Genomic DNA, 13,531 nt, shown 5'->3' with positions numbered 1-13,531 from the left:
TGATGCACATTAACAACTTTTAATGGACACTTACAACTTGTGGTGTACACTAACAACGTGTGGTGTACACTAACAACTTGTGATGTACACTAAGAACTTGTGTACACTAACAACTTTAGGTGTACACTAACAACTTGTAATGCACACTAACAACTTGTGGTGTACGCTAACAACTTGTGATGCACATTAACAACTTGTGATGTACACTAACAACTTGTAATGCACACTAACAACTTGTGGTGTACATTAACAACTTGTGATGCACATTAACAACTTGTGATGTACACTAACAACTTGTGATGTACACTAACAACTTGTGGTGTACACTAACAACTTGTGGTGTACACTAACAACTTGTGATGCACATTAACAACTTGTGATGTACACTAACAACTTGTGGTGTACACTAACAACTTGTGGTGTACACTAACAACTTGTGATGCACACTAACAACTTGTGGTGTACGCTAACAACTTGTGATGCACATTAACAACTTGTGATGTACACTAACAACTTGTGGTGTACACTAACAACTTGTGATGCACACTAACAACTTGTGGTGTACACTAACAACTTGTGGTGTACACTAACAACTTGTGATGCACATTAACAACTTGTGATGTACACTAACAACTTGTGGTGTACACTAACAACTTGTGGTGTACACTAACAACTTGTGATGCACACTAACAACTTGTGGTGTACACTAACAACTTGTGATGCACATTAACAACTTGTGGTGTACACTAACAACTTGTGATGTACACTAACAACTTGTGATGTACACTAACAACTTGTGGTGTACACTAACAACTTGTGATGCACACTAACAACTTGTGGTGTACGCTAACAACTTGTGATGCACATTAACAACTTGTGATGTACACTAACAACTTGTGGTGTACACTAACAACTTGTGATGCACACTAACAACTTGTGGTGTACACTAACAACTTGTGGTGTACACTAACAACTTGTGATGCACATTAACAACTTGTGATGTACACTAACAACTTGTGGTGTACACTAACAACTTGTGATGCACACTAACAACTTGTGGTGTACACTAACAACTTGTGGTGTACACTAACAACTTGTGATGCACATTAACAACTTGTGATGTACACTAACAACTTGTGGTGTACACTAACAACTTGTGGTGTACACTAACAACTTGTGATGCACACTAACAGCTTGTGGTGTACGCTAACAACTTGTGATGCACACTAACAACTTGTGGTGTACACTAACAACTTGTGGTGTACACTAACAACTTGTGATGCACACTAACAACTTGTGGTGTACACTAACAACTTGTGATGCACATTAACAACTTGTGGTGTACACTAACAACTTGTGATGCACACTTACAACTTGTGTACACTAAGAACGTGCGGGTACACTAACAACGTGTGATGTACACTAAGAAACACCTCATTAACCTCTTACATGTGGTAATAAGAGTGTTTCCTCTGGCGCAGCAGAATGGTAAACACTTTATCAACTAACTGCCACTTGTTCAAGGCGTTAATGAGCACGATACAGGTGAGGAACTCTTTAGCAAGGTAAGACCAGAGCAGAGCTCCAGTCTGGCACTTATATACGTGAAGTGTAGAATCTGTTGAAACAATAATTGTGGCTCCGATAAGACGGATAACTTCTCAGAAGACACGCAGTGGGTGGGGCGTGGGTAGACAACGTGGCAACATGGTGGTCACAAGGCCAAATCAACGTAGGAGACGATGATCAGGTTACGTACACTTACTAGTGTGTGTACGTGTGTGTGTGTGTGTGTGTGTGTGTGTACGTGTGTGTGTGTGTGTGTGTGTGTATGTTTGTGTGTGTGTGTGTGTGTGTGTGTGTATACGTGTGTGTGTGTGTGTGTGTGTGTGTGTGTGTGTGTGTGTGTGTGTGTTATTGCTCATCTGAATGCATTATGAGGCAGCCTTATCCTCGCACGTCCATCACATACACTTTGAATGTCACGATGCTACTTACTTCAACTTCCTCTCTGCTTAGTTTTATCCACGGGTCCACGACGTCTTTGCTGGAAATAAAAAAGAAATGCTCCCAAAAGTCCATTTGTAAAAAACTTTTTCGCCTGACTCCTCAATCATGATCACTTGTTCTGAATTCTGTAACTTCAAAGAACTCATATATGTCAGTGTCATCATGATCTATAAAGAATATATATATATCTGGTCACCACGTCTCCTTTTATCCCGTCTCCTTTTATCCCCTTCACTCCTGCAGACGGATATTTACGCGGGCAGTGCGAAGCTTCTAGATGGATATGTATGTAACTAATTTAGCTTCTCAATTTCAATGATGAATAACGATGATTAAGACAAGGTTTAAGGCCGTCCTTAGGTATGGGTCCTAGGAAGGCAGGATGTAGTGAAGATAAGGGTATGATAAAGATGACCTGGGGATTAAGCAGTCTTCATGATAGCACTGCTATGGTAGTCTACTGCTTATCTGTTAATGATGATCACAGTGTTTGGGGTGAGGCTGCTCTCCCAAGTGGTCTGTATGAGCTCGGAGTGGCCGAAACGTAGGTAGATAGCATCAGATGTTATAATTCCCTGCCCACTGTGACCTCTGTAAATCTCTAAGCGTCATGAGCCACAGGATGAGCGTCGGGTGCTTAGTACAGCTGTAAAAACTCCCAGCTGAAGGTGGCAGGAGGCTACTACGGCACATTGTACCGTGGGTAGCACGTACGTCGTGTATGTCTTCTTCAGTGTCTCACTGTTCGTGCAATTACGCAGTTTTAACATTGAGCAAAATTTGATATATCTTCCTCATGATTCTTGTCATGTCATGTCATTTGTTAAATCTCTTTCAAATTGCAACTCTTGTGGTTTGTTTCTCCAGCATCTGCCTTGCTTATACCACTTCCCGTATTCAAGATTTGAGTTTTGCAGCGTTCAGTTTCCTTAGCCACTTCAATATTTTCTCCATCTTTTATGATGTTTGACAGCCCTATTATCCTACTTGTCTTTCAAAATGTTGGCACCGTCAAGAAATACATTAAGCTATGATTTTATTTTTTCGTTGATTAAATGTTTTTCTTCAATGTTGGGGGTTCCTGTCATGAACCAAATTCCACAACGAGGGCGGGCTAATGAGGAGAAAGAAATCTTGTCGTTTAGGAAGTGCCAGATCATAGTTATTGGGAAACTCATGAGGACGTTGACAGTTGTAAACCTACGAGGTGTAGAGTCATCAAAACGGCCCATTCTTAAGTTGCCATCGGCCACACAGTAATAATCATGTGACGCAGCAGCTTGCCGAGTATTGCATGGTCTAGCTAACAGAAACCAGAGTATGATACCTATAGAAGAGGGCAAGTGGGTCAGGTTGTGAGGTTAACTTGGGGAGTTGATAAGTCGGACCGCTGTAGACTCAACTCTGTCTCACAAGTGTGCGGAGCTAGAACCACCCCAGATGTGAGGGCAGTGCTCCATACCTGGACGGATCAGTTCACATGCTGTATGGGAAATAGTTGTTGTGGCTCCACCAGTGAGGCTTAGCGGACCCGACTCCTCACCCTCGCCTACCTTGAGCAGGTTTTCCTGGCAGGTGTTCGTCGTTTCCTCTCAGTAAGGTGGCTTCACTAATACCCTTTGTAGGAGAGCATCGAGGTCCTTCCTGCTACCGTAGGATACATCATCCATCTACCAACTCATCCCATTTATTTCTCTCAAAGTTACTTCACAGATTTCCTCACGAAATTTTTTTTTTTTTCTGAAACCAGGTTGTCTTTCACCCAAGTATGTCCTCCATCTGGTTCCTGATTATCTTCTCTTGCGTCTTGCAGGTCGTTCTGATTATAGATACTGGTCCACAGTGCGGGGCTACTTCTCTGTCGCTATTGTTCGTACGCTGGTCCATTACTGGTTGTTTACCATTCTGTTAGAATATAGCCTTTCTTGAAGGTTATAAACATCACCGGTGGTTTTTATGTACGTGTTGGAATAATGATTCTGATACTACTGCTGCTACTACTAATGATAATCATATTAATTGATAATGATTATAAGACTTTGCAGTTTAATGAATTAACTGTAGTCAAAAGATGTGTGTGTGTGTGTTTGTGTGTGTGTGTGTGTGTGTGTGTATCCTCTTATAGGTAAGAAACTATCCAAAACAGGAGTCATGCTGCTACCATAAGCGTTACACAACCTGTTACGATGCTCTTAGAAAATTGCCCAAAACAGGAAAGGGTCGGCGACACACTTCACGTAGTGATATAGAACAGATAGACATTTGTCCCGGATAGACAAGGAGAGCGTTTCCTCAGCCTCCATCCACAAGGGACAGATTGGCCCTCCTTCCTGTCCCCTCACGTAAAGAAGGCATTAGCAGCCATGGAAAAGGCCTTACGCCCGTGGGGTTCCACGGACAGGACAGCTTTGATACCGCAGACTTCGTTGCAGTCGTCCAACTCAGTACACACACACACACACACACACACACACACACACACACACACCCTGGCCTTGAAAAGCTATTAGCCATGGAAAAAACAATGCGCCCGTGAGGCGCGACGAACAGGTTGAGAGAGAGAGTTCACCTCACCGCAAACCTGACCTGCCGCTCGTAAAACTTTATAGCCTGTGTGTTAAGATGGACAAAAACTATAACTTCGCTCTCATTCTCGCCTCCCTCTTCTTACTGCTCCTTCAACACTCTCGTGGACCGACCATCCAACTAACTCCTTGCAAGGGGAGGGGAGGGGGGGGGATCCCATAAACTGTGATCAGATTAAAGTTAGCCACATCCAGGAGGAGGAGGAGGAGGATGTGGGGAGGAGGAAGATGTAGGAAGACAAGTAGGAGGCAAAACTATAATCACAGACGTGCCTCACCACCTAACATTAGCGACGCTAATTGTCACCCAGCAACCCAAATAGCGTCGCACAGTGCCCATGGTTTCCCCATCAAGTGAGTGAACACCCTGGAGGAACATAAAGCCATTTACATCGGGCTCTTTGACAAGTCTCATTCCAAGACTTGAAAACTTTTCCAGCTCGCGTCGCCTGGCTGTCCCCTTCCGAGAGGCCATCTCCACCTTCAAGTCTTTCCTCACCCTCAGAGTCTTCCGTGCTAGATACAAACATGGGACCTTCGTACTTCCACTTCATAAACGATGCCTTACTGGACGTTTCTCTTCGAAGGAAGTACATTGACGACTCTACCATGGGTTTCAGCAATGATGAAATCATTTTTTTACGATTACACAAACCTCCAGAACACCCTTAAAAACCTCCAAAGCTGAACCATTGCCAAAGACATCACCATCATCAACCCTAAAGACTGTTCTGGTCATCATTCTCATCCAAATCATGTCACATCCCTTGATTTCTCTTCGGACCTCACCCAACACTTCAGGTTGTTCAGTCCACCATGCTTGTTTGTGTCACTCTAGATGATAAACCGCGTTGGGAGGAACGCATTAACACCATGACCAAGTCCTCCGGCTGTCGTCTCTATACTCTCCGCAGACATAACACACTTGGACAACCTCCCAAGGAAATGTACCAGATTTGCATCCCTCCTAAGCTTACTTATGCTTCCCTTGCCCGGCCTTCCTTCCTGCCCACCACACAACAGGGGCTCACTAGAGGGCAAGTTAAGAGCATCCTCAGTCCCTGTTACAACATCACTCGAGGGGCGTTATATACACTAATCCTACCACCTCTCGCCGTCACCTGGAGTGTATCCCCCAGTTTGGAAAGATGATGCACCACCCTCCTCGACTACCACTAGCGATTCTTGGTCTCCGTGGTGGAGTCCGCCAACACAACACACCCATGTCAAGCACATCTCAGCTGGTACACACCACAACAGGAACAGCCATAATCCTGCCACTCTGAACATAATGACATCTAAACGTCTGTGTAAAGACTGTCTTGAATATTCTTTTGCCATGTTATAACCCAATTTACAATCTGTACTTTCTCTTTCCTCTGTATATTTTCAGCCATCATTATTATCTATTATTGTTAATGATAATGATAATGATAATAGTAATGATAATATTATTATTATTATTATTATCATTATTATTATTATCATTCTTATTATCATTATTATTATTATTATTATTTATTTTTATTATTATTATTATTATTATTGTTATATTATTATTATTATATTATTATTATTATTATTATCATTATTATCATTATTATTATTATTATTATTGTTATTATTAATATCATCAATATTATTAATATCATCATACTTTGTCGCTGTCTCCCGCGTTAGCGAGGTAGCGCAAGGAAACAGAAGAAAGAATGGCCCAACCCACCGACATACATATGTATATACTCATACTTGCTGCCTTCATCCATTTTTGTCGCCACCCCGCCACACATGAAATGGCACCCCCTCCCCCCGCGCGCGCGCGCGAGGTAACGCTAAGAAAAGACAACAAAGGCCACATTCGTTCACACTCAGTCTCTAGCTGTCATGTGCAATGCACCGAAACCACAGCTCCCTTTCCACATCTAGGCCCCACAAAACTTTCTATGGTTTACCCCAGACGCTTCACATGCCCTGGTTAAATCCATTGACAGCTCGTCCACCCCAGTATACCACATCGTTCCAATTCACTCTATTCCTTGCACGCCTTTCACCCTCCTGTATGTTCAGGCCCCGATTGCTCAAAGTCTTTTTCACTCCATCCTTCCACATCCAATTTGGTCTCCCGCTCCTCCTCGTTCCATCCACCTCTGACACATATATCCTCTTTGTCAATCTTTCCTCACTCATTCTCTCCATGTGACCAAACCATTTCAATACACCCTCTTCTGCTATCTCAGCCACACTCTTTTTTATTACCACACATCTCTCTTACCCTTCCATTACTTACTCGATCAAACCACCTCACACCACATATTGTCCTCAAACATCTCATTTCCAACACATCCACCCTCCTCCGCACAACTCGATCTATAGCTCACGCCTTGCAACTATATATCATAGCTGGAACCACTATTCCTTCAAACATACTCATTTTTGCTCTCCGAGATAACGTCCTGGCCTTCTACACATTCTTCAACGCTCCCAGAACCTTCGCCTCCTTCCCCACCCTGTGACTCATTTCCGCTTCCATGGTTCCATCCGCTGCCAAATCCACTCCCAGATATCTAAAACACCTCACTTCCTCCAGTTTTTCTCAGTCAAACTCACCTCCCAGTTGACTTGTCCCTCAGCCCTACTGAACCTAATAACCTTGCTCTTATTCACATTTACTCTCAGCTTTCTTTCACACACGTTACCAAACTCAGTCACTAGCTTCTGCAGTTTCTCACCCAAATCAGCCACCAGCGCTGTATCATCAGCGAAGTACAACTGACTCACTACCCAAGCCCTCTCATCCACGACAGACTGCATACTTGCCCCTCTCTCGAAAACTCTTGCATTCACCTCCCTATCCACCCATCCATAAGCAAATCAAACAACCATGGAGACATCACGCACCCCTGCCGCAAACCGACGTTCACTGGGAACCAGTCACTTTCCTTTCTTCCTACTCGTACGCATGCCTTACATCCTTGATAAAAAATTTTCACTGCTTCTGGCAACTTACCTCCCACACCATATGCTCTTAATACCTTCCACAGAGCATCTCTATCAACTTTCTCATATGCCTTTTCCAGATCCATAAATTTTACATACAAATCCATTTGTTTTTCTAAGTATTTCTTACATACATTCTTCAAAGTAAACACCTGACCCCCACATCCTTTACCACTTTTGAAACCACAATGCTTCCCCATTCTGTTGCTCTGTACATGCCTTCACCCTCTCAATCAATACCCTCCCATATAATTTCCCAGGAATACTCAACAAACTTATACCTCTGTAATTTGAACACTCACCTTTATCCCATTTGCCTTTGTGCAATGGCATTATGCACACATTCCGCCAATCCTCAGGCACTTCACCATGAACCATACATAAATTAAATATCCTAACCAACCAGTCAACAACACAGTCACCCCCTTTTTTAATAAATTCCACTGCAATGCCATCCGAACCCGCCGCCTTGCCGGCTTTCATCTTCTGCAAAGCTTTCACTACTTCTTCTCTATCAAACCATTCTCCCTGACCCTCTCACTTCGCACGCCACCTCGATCAAAACCCCTTATATCTGCCACTCTATCATCAAACACATTCAACATACCTTCAAAATACTCACTCCATCTTCTCACTTCACTACTACTTGTTATTACCTCCCCATTAGCCCCCTTCACTCCTCCCTTTTCTTACACACTTTATTTACCTCCTTCCAAAACATCTTTTTATTCTCTCTAAAATATGATGATACTCTCTCACCCCAACTCTCATTTGCCCTCTTTTTCACCTCTTGCACCTTTCTCTTGATCTCCTGGCTCTTTCTTTTATACATCTCCCAATCATTTGAACTTTTTCCCTGCAAAAATCGTTTATATGCCTCTCTTTTCTCTGTCACTAACAATCTAACTTCCTTATCCCAACACTTACCACCCCTTCTGATCTGCACACCTCCCACGCTTGTCATGCCTGCCTTTGCGCAAGCCATCACTTCTTCTCTGAATACATCCCATTCCTCCCCCACTCCCCTTACGTCCTTTGCTCTCACCTTTTTCCATTCTGCACTCAATCTCACCGGGTACTTCCTCACACCATTCTCCTTTCCAAGCTCACTTACTCTCACCACTCTCTTCACCCCAACATTCTCTCTTCTTTTCTGTAAACCTCTACAAATCTTCACCTTCGCCTCCACAAGATGATGATCAGACATACCTCCAGTTGCCCCTTTCAGCAGATAACATCCAAAAGTCTCTCTTTCACGTGCCTATCAGTTAACACGTAATCCAATAACGTTCTCTGGCATCTCCTTCTTACGTACGTATACTTATATATATATATATATATATATATATATATATATATATATATATATATATATATATATATATATATATATATATATATCTTTTTTAAACCAGGTATTCCCAATCACCAGTCCTTTTTCAGCACACAAATCTGCAAGCTCTTCGCCATTTCCATTTGCAACACTGAACACTCCATGTACACCAATTATTCTCTCAACTGCCACATTACTCACCTTTGCATTCAAATCACCCATCATTATAACCCGGTCTCGTGCAACAAAGCTGCTAACACACTCACTCAGCTGCTCCCAAAACATCTGCCTCTCATGCCCAGGTGCATATGCACCAATTATCACCTATCTCTCTCCATCCACTTTCAGTTTTTCCCATATCAATCTAGAGTTTACTTTCTTACACTATCACATACTTCCAGAACTGCTTCAGGAGTAGTGCTACTCCTTCAATTGCTCTTGTCCTCTCACCAACCCCTGACTTTACTCCCAAGCCATTCCCAAACCACTCTTCCCCTTTACCCTTGAGCTTCGTCTCACTGAGAGCCAAAACATCCAGGTTCCTTTCCTCAAACATACTGACTATTTCTCCTTTTTTCTCATTTTGGTTTCATCCACACACATTTAGACACCCCAATCTGAGCCTCCGAGGAGGATGAGCACTCCCTGCATAACTCTTTCTTCTGTTTCCCCTTTCAGAAAGTTGAAATACAAGGAGGGGAGGGTTTCTACCCACTGCTTCCGTCCCCTTTAGTCGCCTTCTACTCCACACGGAGAATGCGTGGGAAGTATTCTTTCTCCCCTATCACCAGGGATATGATAATAATGGTAATCTAATAATAATAATATTGATAACGATGATAATGATAATGATAACGATGATAAAGTAATGATATTAACAACAACAACAACAACAACAATAATAATAATAATGATGATAATAATAATAATAATAATAATAATGATAATAATAATAATAATAATAATAATAATAATAATAATAATAATAATAATGATAAAAATAATAATAATAATAATAATTTTCTTCATCTTCTTCTTCTTCTTCTTCTTCTTCTTATTATTATTATTATTATTATTATTATTATTATCATTATTATTATTATTATTATTATTATTATTATTATTATTATTATTATTATTATCATTATCATTATTATTATTATCATTATTATTATTATCATTATTGTTATTATTATTATTATTATCATTATCATTATTATCATCATTACTATCATTATTAATATCATCATTATCATTATCATTATTATAATCATCGTTATTATCATCTTTGGCCCACCTTGAACCTAGCTGGAATCATTAAGGGAATCAGGTCAAAAAGTCTATCAACTTACCTATAACCTTATTTTGACTAGCACATCTTCATTACGCCCTTACCATCTCTACAACTTAATCATTACTACATCCTTTTGTTCAGAACAAGCTCACTATCATCACACTCTTATCTACAATACACTATCATCTTCATTAAGCCTTCATCTTCATGATATTCTGTTTCACAACACCTTTATCTTCACTAAGGTTCAAGGCTAGCCTTGAACCTAGCTTGGATTATTGTGTCTTCACTAGAATCGTCTTAGCTACACCGGATTATTCACAAAACTATCTTAACCAAGTTAGTTTCAACATACTTTTCTTCACGACCCCCACGTCTTCACAGTACCTTGATGTTCACTAGATTTTTCCTGAGTAGATCCTCATCTTGAGTGTTACGGCCATCATCACTATAAACCCACTAAGGCTGTCATCACTACACACCCACCAAGGCCATTATCACTACACACCCCACCCTCAGTACCACTGGCTGCAACAGAACCATAACGGGTAAGGTCAAAGGTTTTCTTCACACACACACACACACACACACACACACACACACACACACACACACACACACACACACACACATCACATAAATATACGAAAGAATTTGGTTCAAGAGCGGACGAGCTTGGTAAAGATGAGGGGGTAATGAAGAAAAGATTAGTGAACCAGTCTCATGGACGGCTGCTGGCCTTCCATGGTACAGGCTGGCTCAGTGAAGATAAGGCTATCATGAAAATGAGTTGTAATGGAATTCAGGAAGACCATTTGCTATTGTTTTTCTGCTCTGCTTTTATCAGCTGTTAATGCCACATTAAGCGACCATCCGTTTTAAAAGAAATTTTCAAGAATGACAAAATGAAATCCTCTGTTTTCATCTTTTGATTAGCTTTTTCTTGAATTAATTTCTTTTCTGTCTTTTGTGGGTCATTTTGTAAGCGCAATTCTTAACAAAGCAAGTCGACCTGCAGAGATATATTTGATGTTGATTTCAAAAGGTAGATAAAGTTACCTTATTCACTTGCTCGAGGTTACACTCGGAGAGTTACACCTTTGGCGAGGCTGTTATCCTCGGAGTAAACTCTTATGAAAAAAAAATTCCCCCTTCAAAGAAGTCAACCTTTCCCTGTGACTGGATGTAGCGCAGCCTTGGGCAGCAGGAACTTTTAGAAAGTGGTCCTGGGTAACATCTTGCTTCTTTCACAGAAAATAGTCTTGGGGTATTATATATCAAGGGAACATAAACAATTACATATTTGAACCTATAGAAATAATTTTTCGTGGTGTCCCCAGCTTTGCCGATATAATTTCAAAACATTTTATTTCTTGCATTTTTTCCCCGTGCGCCGTGACCTGTAAAGTTGCACGTGGTGTCAAAATGACGAAAAACCTTGGTAATAGTTTTGCGACTCCATATATATTTTTTGTTCCTTAAGAATATATATATTTTTTCTCTCCCCTACAAACTTTGTTTTCAGATCATATGGTAAAAAGTAAAAGAATCCATTACCATGAGTTTCCGATGGTCATATGGAGAGCACAACCCATTCATATCTATTTGATCCCTTAAGGTTTACTTGGTGATAAGCCATGGTAGTTTTCCAGCATAATAACCTATTCATTATTTTATTTTGATGTTCTCATTTGTGAAATACTTTGTAACCTTTTGTTCTTCCGAGTTACCTCCTTTCCTCTGAGTGATTTCAACAGCAGAGAACAAGTGATCCTTGGCTTTTGATAACCTTTTACTTGCCGTTGAAATCACCTTGCGTAGGGTCGATGATCAGGTGTTAACCACGTGTCATCGCTAAACTGTTCCTCGGAACCATATTAACCTGGAGGCTTAATTGATCGCTGCCATCTTGTATCTTTCCTCTCCAGATGATTTCTGTCGAGACTGCTGACCAACAGTCAGGGATATTCTTCTTAGGTCTGCCAAATATCCAGTAGACCTCTGAATATTATCAATCTCTTTCTTTTCCTTTATTTTTCTCTGCCGTTAATATCTCACGAACTATTCAACCTATTCATATTTTTTTTTTAATAGAGGCCAACTTAGCATGAAGAAACCACGCACCAGTCATGTCCGTGTCTGTTGAAAGTTAAGGAGGTATGTTTAAGAACATGAATGTTGGAAGGATTATTGTGAGCTCCTCATGTGTCTTGCAGACCTGACTGTTTAAGGTGGAAAGGTTATGGGAAGAGGTAAAAACAGAAGACGGAACAGAGTTCCACAGCTTCATTGTATGAGGAAAGAAGGTATCATGAAGGTCAATCCTCGTGTGGCTAATTTCCACACGTAAGTCAGAGGAAGCAGCTGCTTCACGCATGCTGTGAGTTCAAGTCTTCGGGGATTGAGACATATGTAAACAGCTCAAGAAACCAGTGACTGAAATATTACCAAACAAACAAAGAAAGGGAAGCACCAACAAAGCGGACGGTTTTGGGATGGTTGGAAATAAGAAGTGATAGCAGGAATCTTTTCATTCCACTATGGCTAAGAAAGAAGTCGATGAAATTACCTCACACAGGCAGACAGTACTCCGTCCATACTCGGTCAAATGAGGCTCAAGCAGATATAGAATTGCTGTGGAAAGACAAATAACTGCCTCACTTGTACAACATCCCCAGCTTTATGAGGTAATCAGGAGAGAGTGGAATATATGGTTATGTCCAACAAGTTTCCGTTACCGCTGCGTTGAAATGCGGTGTTTTGACATCGAATTGTGTAAGACAAGTAAGATTTAAAAGGAGTTATTGTTAGATATATTGAAGTTTTGTTAGCCATGTTATTGTTACCTTATTCCATGATGCTGCACATGTGCGAATTAAGGGTGTAACTATGTTTAGAGTGAGTAAAAGAACGCATATCTGAGTGCAGAAAAGTAGGAGGGAACGTGACCTGAAGAATGTAGAACGGGCTCGTTGGCAGAAGAGCGAATAAGGTTGGAGGCTGAAGGAAAACCATACGAGGAAAGAAGAAAAGGGAAGGCAGCTTGGATGGAACCCTGAGAGGCATCACTGTTGATGGAGTACGATGTTGACCAATCATCGACCACGACACGATATGTATGACTAAAGTAAGATTATAGTTGGAAGACCCTGGCGCGGAGGAGGCAAAATTAGTGTATGTTTTGAGGAATGGCTAACTTGCAAACTCGGCCCCCTTTCCCTACGCCGCAATGTTGGTTCAACTCTCCCTCGTGTAGGTATTTCTTTGGTTTCTGCTCCCAAGAGCTGGCTACTTGTGTGTCCATACCACTAA

At 41.2% G+C, this 13,531-nt stretch overlaps 1 protein-coding gene across 3 annotated transcripts in view; it reads right to left on the bottom strand.

The window, feature by feature from the left end:
• The window catches only part of LOC139765627 (uncharacterized), a 463,254-nt gene that overhangs the window by 161,791 nt on the left and 287,932 nt on the right, over positions 1 to 13,531 (bottom strand). Inside the window, exon 1 of one of the 3 annotated variants that reach the window (XM_071693308.1) lies at positions 1,999 to 2,018. The exons of the other annotated variants lie outside the window; for them this stretch is intronic. The gene's annotated coding sequence lies outside the window, so the exon portion shown is untranslated. Of the gene's footprint in view, positions 1 to 1,998; positions 2,019 to 13,531 lie in introns of those variants that run through there. 3 annotated transcript variants of the gene reach the window in all.

This window comes from Panulirus ornatus, chromosome 55, assembly GCF_036320965.1.
Source record: "Panulirus ornatus isolate Po-2019 chromosome 55, ASM3632096v1, whole genome shotgun sequence".
NCBI classification, from domain to species: Eukaryota; Metazoa; Arthropoda; class Malacostraca; order Decapoda; family Palinuridae; genus Panulirus; species Panulirus ornatus.
Note: the sequence above shows the minus strand (reverse complement) of the source record. Positions and strands in the feature narration are given on the sequence as shown.